At 37.0% G+C, this 10,940-nt stretch overlaps 1 long non-coding RNA gene across 1 annotated transcript; it reads right to left on the bottom strand.

The window, feature by feature from the left end:
* Positions 1-249: 249 nt before the first annotated feature.
* On the bottom strand, positions 250-2,611 carry LOC311092549. The gene is made up of 3 exons (XR_014608254.1): positions 2,475-2,611; positions 1,720-1,816; positions 250-1,085 (listed from the first exon to the last, which is right to left on the bottom strand). It is a non-coding gene; the product is annotated as an uncharacterized lncRNA (long non-coding RNA).
* Between the last annotated feature and the right edge of the window lie 8,329 nt (positions 2,612-10,940).

The following is a 10,940-nucleotide window of genomic DNA, read 5'->3' on the forward strand; positions in this document are numbered from 1 at the left end:
GTGGTTACCATCCAAAAACGAGTTCACATGATCAATGACAGAGATTTGCTTAGACTGATGCATAAATACATTTGAAAGGGAAACTTTTTTCTAAGCAATGTCCTACAGCAGGGTAGTTTTGCAGTATTTTAATTAAAAATAATTACATGTACTAAAGTGCTTCTAACATGTACAGTGTATGTATAGTATATTAAAGGTATATCAGTTATATTCAAATAAATGTAGCAAAAGCACAATGAATGGACACCATTTTGAAAGCTTATTCCAATATTTAATGTCAAACTGTTTAAAGACAAATGTAGTGCCAAAACTACTGCACAACAGTATAAAAATCAGTTAATTAAAAATTTCCAGATACAGGAGCAATCTATTATAGTGACACATACATTAACGTTAAAAAATTGCTATGATGAAGTTATATATTTACAAACCAAGAGATGAGATTCAACTTTGTTATGTGAACATACATTTGTTTCTTCGCTTTAAAGAACAAATAGGCAAAAACATAAGCACAACATTGTACATTCTCAACTTTCATTCTATATCCTTGTGATTATTGGTCACTTTTATTGTAACTATGCAATGAATATGTCCTTTAGCAAAACACCTGATGAGCACTGACACTTTTTTGAAAAAGGCATTAGGCAGACATCAAGTACAGTTTATGAAGCTGAAAAGAGAAAACAAAATGCTTTAACAATATGGAAAAAGATAAATCACTATTTTCAATATTGGTTCTGCATATCAAAGAGATCCTGAGGAGGAGTGGACTCCACATGAAGACTTTCAGAAACTGAGACAGAGCAAAGGGTGCACCTCGCTGGACACATCCTACGCATGCCCAAACAACAACACCCAAACACAGTGATGAAGTGGACACCACCAGGAGGATGCAGGAGACAGGGAAGACCAAGGAAGACACGGAGACAGATGTTCCACGAAGACCTGAAGACTGTCAGTGTCCCATGGGAAGATGTGAAGAACTTGGCCACGGATTGAATACGTTGGAGGACACTTGTTGCCCAATGTGCCCAGCACAGCACTTGATGACGTAGTGAGTTCATCCATAACTGTGGGATATTTTTCTGTGAAGAGTGATGCATAATTAAATGTTAAAAGCATTTTTATGTATTAAGTTCACTAAAATGTGGGCATTTCTATGAATAAAAGTTTGTCTTTAATAGCAAGCAATAATCATGAAAATGATTTACATGCAAACGGGACAGTTATCAGCAGTGTAACTGATCTGATTATGACAAAATAATCGAGTATCTGATGTCATGTGACAAGTCAGATAAGCTTTTCCACTCTTGCAAACAGAGGTAGGTTATGAGGTGTGGAGAGACATCATGTATCACTGGAACATAAACAGACGGGGACCAATTTGCAATTAATATAAACTTTCTGACAGTGTGTGTGACATCCAACAACTTTCCAAGAAATGGCGCAACTGATTTACAAATATCGCGATAAATATGTACAGGAATTGAGGCAGTAGCCAATGACAGCACTAGGAGTAAAAGCTGCAGGATTGTGTACGAGTATACAAATATGTACGAGTATGATACGAATTTGACAACTTGTTAAATCTTGTGAATTATTAAGACTTTCAGTCTATATTTGTACTGATTAGGCTATGGGTTTTGTGAGAAAAGTTTTAAGAAACAACAAATGCTTGATAAAATGTTTGATTTAGGGTTAAAACCAACACATACATACCATTGCGAATATTTGCCTTTGCAGCTGTCAATCCGTTTACTTCTCCTCCAACAATAATGGGCTGACTGAGTCCGAAAGGCCCTTTTGGTCTTTTCAGCTGAAAAAAGAGAAAAGAAAATATCATTATGTATAATATATAGGATTATTTAAAGGAAAAAGTACTGATATACCTTACAAATATTGGATGTTACATTATAAAGCCTTACAAGCATGGCAAGTGTTGTGGTTAATATGCATTTACAACAAATATCACTTATATATCAATACTGAGGTAAAAGCATGGTAAGTTTTGTGATTACTGTCCTTTACTAAATCAATCACAGTAAAAGTATGGTTACTGTGGTAAAAGCATGGTAAGTGTTGTGGTTACTGTGCATTTACAATAAGTACCACATTAAAACTACAAATAGTGTGGTAAAAGCATGGCAAGTTTTGTGATTACTGTCTTTTTACTACACTTATCACAGTAAAACTAATGTTACTGTGGTAAAAGCATGGTAAGTGTTGTTTTTACTGTGCTTCTACTACAAATACAACTTTGGAACTAATTGTACTATTTTTAATCTGATATGATTATCTCTAGGCCTATAGCACGTCACGTGACAGGCAGTGTTAATCACCCTGTTTTGAATTAGAAAGCAATGAAACGCAAAGTCTCCGTGGAGATGGCAGATATAATAGCAGATTAATATCGACAAACAGAAAAGACATTATATCACACATTATTAGGACAGCGTATTTAGGTATTTACTTACCAACATCTGACACACGTGAACTGATGCCAAATATCGCGATGTGTTCGGAACGAGACTTCTTCAGCGCGATTTCCTACTGATAAAATATAATTTTAAAAATATCAATAAACAGCAAAGCAATCCAGCTTCCCTGGCAAGACCGAAATAATAACATAAAAAAAAAAAACATAAAAATACATATGATCTCGTGAATAAATGTTGATTACACAGCTTTTCTTCTCGATGATAGAAGAAATTATAAAAATATAGCTTTCTGCACCAAATGTGCAGAAAGCTATATTTTTATAATTTCTTCTATTATTTATAGTCATAAGAAATGGCCACCTTACAAATCTAAAGTTTCTAAACACAACAACTTATTGTCCTGACTCAACAGTTTTTAATCAAACCTCCGATAAAAATACGTTATCCAGCTTCAAGCAGTGTCCTACTATGACAAGAAAACGCTAAAACTCCAATTACTTGCAACTGCAAGCGTCTGAGAGCGTTGTTAAACTCACCTTTTAATGTCGTTTTGCCTGCAGTTGAGGGTTGCTTTGGTCAAACTCACCTCTGAATGCCGTTTTACCTGCAGTTGAGTGTTGTTAAATTCACCGCTGCGTTGTTAAACTCACCGCTGAATGATCACGTGCGTTGTTAAACTCACCGCTGAACGCGCTAAACCTTTGCGGGGACTTTAATATCAGATTGCGAGGGTTTTTAAACATCAAAAACCAGTTGGAGGGCCAGATAAAAATTATCTGGGTGCCGCCATTTGACTCGCCCTGGCATAGATAATATTTTGTAGCCCAATGAGAAAAAAGGGAGTAAATAATTTAAACAAAATCAACAGCATTAGCTGCTATGGAAACCTGCTTTGGATGTATTTGTTCAGGACAAACGTAATAGCACTGCAATAGATTGGCTATATTAGGTTAAGGACCAACGTAATAGCACTGCTTATATTAGGTTAAGGACCAACGTAATAGCACTGCTTATATGTTGGCATGTAACGTAATTGCGATTTGCAAAATAGTTTCCTCAGAACGTATTTCATGTGATACAGGGTTGGTCTAAAGGCTAAACGCTTTGGATGAGGAACTACAAACACGAGTAAAAGTGTTAAAAAAACCACAAAAAAAACATGGCGGATATGTGTGACAGATGGTGAGAGGTTCAGATAAAGGTTTGAGTGACTAATCAAAGTTTAACCTGATAAAAAAAATATTGATTTAATGTTATCCGTGTTATTCCGTCTGCAATAACGACAGAGAGCAACCGTTAAAGACGCAATTGTATGACGTGATAGTATGTCCCAAAGTTTGTCTACTTTTTGCTACACACTCAAAAGTATCTACTTTTTCTTCACAAAAAGAGTTCATACTTTTAGGGCGTAGTATAAGTAGGTGAATTGAGATGCAGCAAAGTTCTTTTACCTTGCAGTATGAGAACACTCCAGCCCGATCTCATCCCAAGGTGTCATATACTGACGCTTTTGACATTTCGTCTACATCCAACACGCATGGCACCCTTTAGCGTCAATATGAGACGCAGATAGATATGGGCCAGAAGGCGCCTCCTAGCGGTCTAACCCTAACCCTACCCCAGACCTAAACCTACCCATAACCGAACAAAGCTCTGTGCGTCATATTGACGCTAAAGGGTGCCATGTGCGTTGGATGTAGACGAAATGTCAAAAGTGTCAGTATATGACGCCCTAGGCCCAACAGGAGGCTGTTCAACAGAAAAATTAATGTAAAGAGTTGATTTATCTGAAAGATTGATGAGATTGCTAACTTGTAGAGCCTATTCTGTATTATCATTACAAGGAAGACACAAGTGTAATAAAATAAATGTTTATTAGCAAAAGATATACAAGAATAACTAGCACAACCACTAAATGAATCCCATGAATGATAAAGGAATAAAGTGCATAAGAATCATAAAATACAAGTGACTAAGTTGAGTGTGGCTATGGAAGAGTTACTTTATCTTATGGAAAGGTAAACTGTTGTTTCTCTTAAACTAATAAGCTGAAGAACCTTATTATGCATCAAACAAATAAATGAAAGATTATTTGATATTGACTAGGATCAGTTATATTACATCTCATGTAAAATAAAAAAATCATATAAGGTTTGGTACAAGTGATATTTACGTTCCATGTACATGTAGTTGAGTGAGCAGACCGATGGCGGTGATGTCTTCCACTTGTTGTGCTGGGTGACAATGCAATGGAGAAAGGAGCCAGAATCCATTTCCTCAATCTTGAACACGAAGCTCTGTGGGATGCAGATCTCCTGGAGCACCAAAGGGTCCTAAAATCTGGAACACACAGACAAGGAACCTTGAAATGAAGGTATGCTCTCCTGAGCAAATTAATTTGTGTGTCTTCTGCCTCTCTGGGCCAGACACTCAGAACTTGGTCAATCCGCTTTTGTCTCTCTAGCATGGAGACTCTGACTCTGATTCTGAACTCTTTCCTCACAGACTGGAGGCTCAGAACGTGGTTGTATGTTGCTGCCTCACAAGCTGTAGACACAGATCATGGAATCTGTTGTTGTCTCTCTGGACAAAACAGAGGCTCAGAACGGTGTATGTTATGTCTCACCCGATGAGAGACTCAGAACTTGTATCTGTCGCTGCCTTCCCTGTAACGTGCTGCTGGCTCAGAACGTGGTTGATTTGTTACAGTCTCACCCTTACAGGCTGGGACTCAGAACTTGGTTGATCTGTTTCTGTCTATCCCCTTACAGGACAGACTCAGAACTTGTATCTGTTACTGCCTATACCCTTATAGGACAGACTCAGAATGAGAATGTATCTGTTAATGTCTCACTGGAAGAACCAGAGACCAAGAACAAGGTGAGTCTGTTGAAAGGGTACCTTTCTAATGAGTGTGGCCCACCCTTCTTTCCCCTGTGAAGGGGAAGGGTAGAAACAGCATGTGATAGTGACCAATGAAAAGTCCCATCCTTCCCGGGCTTGGTACCAGAGGTCTTCTTGCCCTCTAAGAGGTTGCTGGCTGTTGTCCTAACATCTTTATCTGATGGCGTGGGACAATTTGTTTGTGTAAGTCCACCAAGATCCAAACAAAATGTAGCAAACCTTTGTCCACTGATACGGACAGAGAGGGGCCCATCCACAAACTGGGCCCTGAAATATGCAGTTCACCACACATGGCTGTTTCAGTAAAGACAGGGGCATTGGACCCAGATGCGTTGGATCCAGATGCAGCTTGACATTTATTAAACAAAACAAAAGTATATCCAGGCAGAAAATAGCAGAAAACGATACAAAGAACATCCAAACACGGGAACAAAAGTACATCCATGTAGAACAACACCACACAAGGAGCACGAGAACCACTGGGGTTTAAATACACAAGGAGTTATTGGCAAATAAGACACACATGGGAAAAATCAAAGAACTAATTAACAAGAAAAACTTCAAAGGACTACAAAAATGGCATACAGGACAGGAAACAGGAATTCAGAGCAAAATGCAAAATGCAAACTAACAGACCACATAACAAAAGAAGAAAAAAAAGAGAAAAAAAAAAAAGAAACACAAAACCAGGGAACACATACCAATAATAAGCCTACTTTACCCCACAACTGACATTTTTGTAAAGTGTTTGGTATGGTCTTACACTTTTTTTAAAAAAAATTTCCCATTACTAAAATAGTAAAAAAAAAAAAAAAAAAAAAAAAAAATCTCAAAGTTCAAAGTCAAGCTAAAAATGCCATTTTTTTTAATTAATTAAATGCAGTACACAACACAACAAATGCTACCGTAAATAATTTAAAATCAAAATGATCAAGGGTACTAGTACTGATTTTTTTTTATTTATTTTTTTATGCAAAATCTAATTTCCTTCTTTTTAATTTCTTATATGTTTGTGGTAAATGGGATCTGGACACTGCAATAAGTGTTTTTATTTTCCCCTCAAACAGCTCTCTCTCCGTCTCTTTTAATATGTTTTATGTTGCTGTTTAGAAGCTTTGTAAACACAAGCTAGAAAAAATGAGCAAGTATTACCATCTCTTTCAGTCTTGCCATTTGAGTAAAAATATTAGCTAAGTTAATTTGTGATTGGTGTTGCCAAGCAACCATTTGGTATTTGCATTCTTACTCCTTCATAATTTCAAACATGCTGTAATGTTCATGCATTCATAGCAGGGAGAAGATGATATTTTACTGTGGTCTGATCTCAAGTTACCCTTTGTAAATAAACTTTTTAGGAATATGAACCATATTTACCATGTCCTAAAGGCATGTTTTAGCCAGACTTGTCTAGGCTTAAAAGGAGCACTTACCTTTCTACCTCACTGCACTACTGGGTTTAAAAGCTGACCTACACCATCCAATCATCCCTTGTGGTGCTGGTTCTCTTGCTGCATGGCCAGCAGACAAAGTCTTTAAGCTGTTACTTGTTGAACCCTTGCCTTGTATTATGTTTAAATTCTGGGTACGACTTTTATGTTGCAAGTCAAATTGGATTCAATATACAATTCACGAAAAATCACAGTAAAAACAGTAAAACTTTAATATTAATACTTTTCACACATTACAACAAAAATAAAAATGAGAACAAACTGAGGGTCCGTTTACACAACACCGTTTTCAACTAAAAACAGAAAACTTTATGCGTTTTGGTCGTTCATTTACAAGACAATGGTGTTTTGGGGCCCTGAAAAATTAAACTTTTGAAAATGGGTTTCAAAGAGCAAGTTTTTGAAAACTATACCATTATTTTCTCTGTGTAAACTACACAAACGCGAATTTGTGAAACCAGTGACATCATGCGCATGCGTATTACATGTTCCATCTATTGGCACATAGTTTTTCTTTACACAATGACATTGCCAACTACTGGCCTGGCATGCATAATACAACGTTTTTAATTGTTTTCACAGGTCTGTGTGTAAACTGGGATTGTTTTTACAATGTTGTTCACTTGTACACAGGAAATGCAAAAGGAAAAAAAAACTGGAACATGCAGATGAAGGAACCTTGAAGTGAAGGTTTGCTCTCCTGAGCAAATGTATTTGTGTGTCTTCTGCCTCTCTGGGCCAGACACTCAGAATTTGGTCAATCCGATTGTGTCTCTCTAGCATGGAGACTCGGGGTGTGCTGTAGTCATTACGGTCTCACTGAACTCTGACTCTGACTTTGAACTCTTTCCTCACAGACTCGAGGCTCAGAACGTGGTTGTATACAGGTATGTTGCTGCCTCACAAGCTGCAGACACAGATCATGGAATCTGTTGTTGTCTCTCTGGACGAAACAGAGGCTCAGAACGGTGTATGTTATGTCTCACCCGATGGGAACTTGTATCTGTCGCTGCCTTCCCAGTAACGTGCCGCAGGCTCAGAACGTGGTTGATCTGTTACAGTCTCACCCTTGCAGGCTGGGACTCAGTACTCTTATATTACCTGGACTAAGCCACTCACTGGTTGCATTACCTAAAAATAAATTATGGTTTTGTGTAAAAACATAGCATTCATCATTATACACCTTTTGTTAATTAATGCTATCAACCAGGCCGCAGCTGGTTCATAAATCTGCCATTCCCTCCTTTTGTTCTTCTCCTTCTTATTAGCCTAGTGTCAGGGTTATATTTAACTATGTCTAGTTTAATTGTGTTTTGGTATTTCCCCTGTTCCCTTTTTGCCTGTGTTCCTGGTCATTATTATTTCCCATGATTTCTGAACAGGTTTCAAAGAGCAAATTTTTGAAAAAGGGAGCAGGGCTAAAGACACCCTGGGGTAAAAGGCACATTTACATTTATTCATTTAGCAGTTTATTCAAAGTTTATTCTGTGCTAATTTGATCGAATATTTGATGTTGTTTTTAATGTTGTAGATTTAAGTAGCAAACGAGAATCGCTAAAATGATTATATATATATATTGAGAAAAAGTGATAGTAATGATTTTCGAGGTAATTTAAGCAACAGTTTTTCAATAATGGAATAATATGTAAACGTATGGAATTTGGGGTAAAAGGTTCCCCTGCTGTAGTGCTCTTTGGGCTAAAGGCACAATAATTGACATGATAATAAATAGCTGGCTGACTTTTCCATTTGTTGACATGACATGGTTAGATTCAAGTGGTAAATATAATTTATTAAGTTGGGTGTCCACCTTAGTTATAATTACCATATTTATAATGGAAAATATGATATTTATCATGTCATATAAGAAAATATCATTTATTGTTACTACTGTAAATCTATATAAAGTTTTCTTATTGTGGAAAAATCATTTTCTGTTTTTGACCCAATTTTAGCAATAACAAAGATAACTGATGGATTCTTTATGGTAATACATATGATATGGTACAACTACAGTGCAATGCAAATAGTAAATATAAGATAAAAGTGACAAGTAATAGTAAATAGTTTAGTGTATAGTCAATAAAATAAACAAACAGTAGGCTATACAGCAAATAAAATAGTAATGAATAGTATAATTACTTAATATCATAAGTACAATAATATAATAATAATAATATATTGATAATAGCATATAGTTTATGTATAATACTATAATAAAAGCAATATAACATGAAATATGAATTACAGAATATAGACAATAAAAAATTATAAGTTAAATAGTGACTAGTGAATAGTGCAATGATTTAACAGCATAACTATAATAGATTGATAATCGCAAGTAGTAATATTATAATAACAATAATAATAACAACAACAGCAAATACAATGTAATATCAATGGCAGAATAATATTAGCCTGGAAATCCAGACCTAAATCTGAAAGATTAATGGTCTGGCATTGACTAATGAAAATCGGCCAGCTCGAGGGGCGGCACCGAGCATGCATTTGAAAATCTCACTGCACGCAATTGGATAACACTACGACCAATCACAACAAGTTATCGCTTAGCTATCAGTAAAGCTAACTGGTAGATTAGACTCTTACCGTATCCGGTCAGAAAAACAGCAAAAACGCCCTTCTTGCAAAGGAACGATTCAAGCGCCGTCTTCTGTTCCTCTTTTAGATAAAAAGCCAAGTCTAACTCGTTCATTGTAGCGGCCAAAGCCGTTTCAAACAACTGGTGTTCATCCATAGCCATCTTGCAGTGTTTACTAATGACTTCGACGTCACAGCGCTGTCATCATCTGTTTAGCTCGCCTCTGGCCCGCCTATATCAGATAACCCGATGTGATTGGTGCAGCTCGGATACAAGGGCATATTTAATGAGCATCATTACTCAACGCCAGAGTAACTCGCTGAGCAAATTCAACTTGTGCTCTTGCGAGAACTCTAGATTTCCATGGTAGAATAATATAGACAATAATACAAAATAGTAAATGAAATAGTGACTACCTACCTGAAACGAGTACTTGTCATAAAAGTCAGTTTTAAGAAAATATAGATGAATATTTAGATTTCAGGAAATTTACTTTATAATATAAAATATAATATAAGCTAAAACTATAATATAAATCATGTCAACTCATGTTTCAACTTTCACAAGTAAGTTAGCGACATCGCTAGCTATTTTAGTCTGACTGACTCCGGTGGCAACTAACTATTACTAATTATATAATGACCAACTACAACCAGAAACAAATGTTCAGTCTTGCTTGTGAAAGGTAATTCCCCAAGACCTGTTTTCAATTGTGCAGCGATTTGTACAGCCCCAAGCAGCACACGAAGCAGGCATTTTTCTCAATTCCCGTTATGAGAGTTTATGGGAAAGTTGCCCTCCGCAATATGACGCCGCCGTTTAGGGCATCTATGTATTTATTATGTCTATGCTCTGCATCACAAGTACAATTCTGTACCAGCTGAGCTACTGAGCAAGACTAATTATTCAGTAAAACTGAACATATTGAGCTGGTTAAAGGAACACTCCACCCATTTGCATTAAGCTTTGCAATGTTAGAAACCCAGTCATACTATTGAATGGTCGTGCAACATTTTCTCATTATCCCCTGAGACGAGAGAAATCTGTATTTACCTCTTTACACTTCCTCCTACAATGACGCAAAAATCGTCATTTTGCGTCATTGTCGGAGGAAGTGTAAGAGGGGGGGATTTCTGTTAAGACTACAAGCACTAGTTCCTACCCTTTCAAACCCGCCCATAGGGGGTTGGACCTAATGCGCTAACAGACCTATCACAGATCAATGCCAGTGCGTTTGATTTCACCGGCAGAAACCTGCATGTCCGGCCGTTGAGATCGTCCAAAATGTCCGGGATTCGGCTTTGCTTTCTACAGTCGCCATTCATTGTTTACATGCACACCTTTTGTTTCAATCTAACTGAATTCATTCCGATTGGTGAATCTGAATGTAGTGTTTACATGAACGCTAAACAAGTGATTGGTTGATGTGCGTTTTACCATTGCTAAGAAAATACCCGCTTCTCCGTGAAAGATAGCCCACGAGACCGGTGCGTCTCACAGGCGCCGCTCATCAGTAATCACGCCACCGCTTTTGCGTTCTACAGTCGCCAT

Source organism: Abramis brama, assembly GCF_963993115.1.
Source record: "Abramis brama genome assembly, chromosome: 11".
Lineage (NCBI taxonomy): Eukaryota > Metazoa > Chordata > Actinopteri > Cypriniformes > Leuciscidae > Abramis > Abramis brama.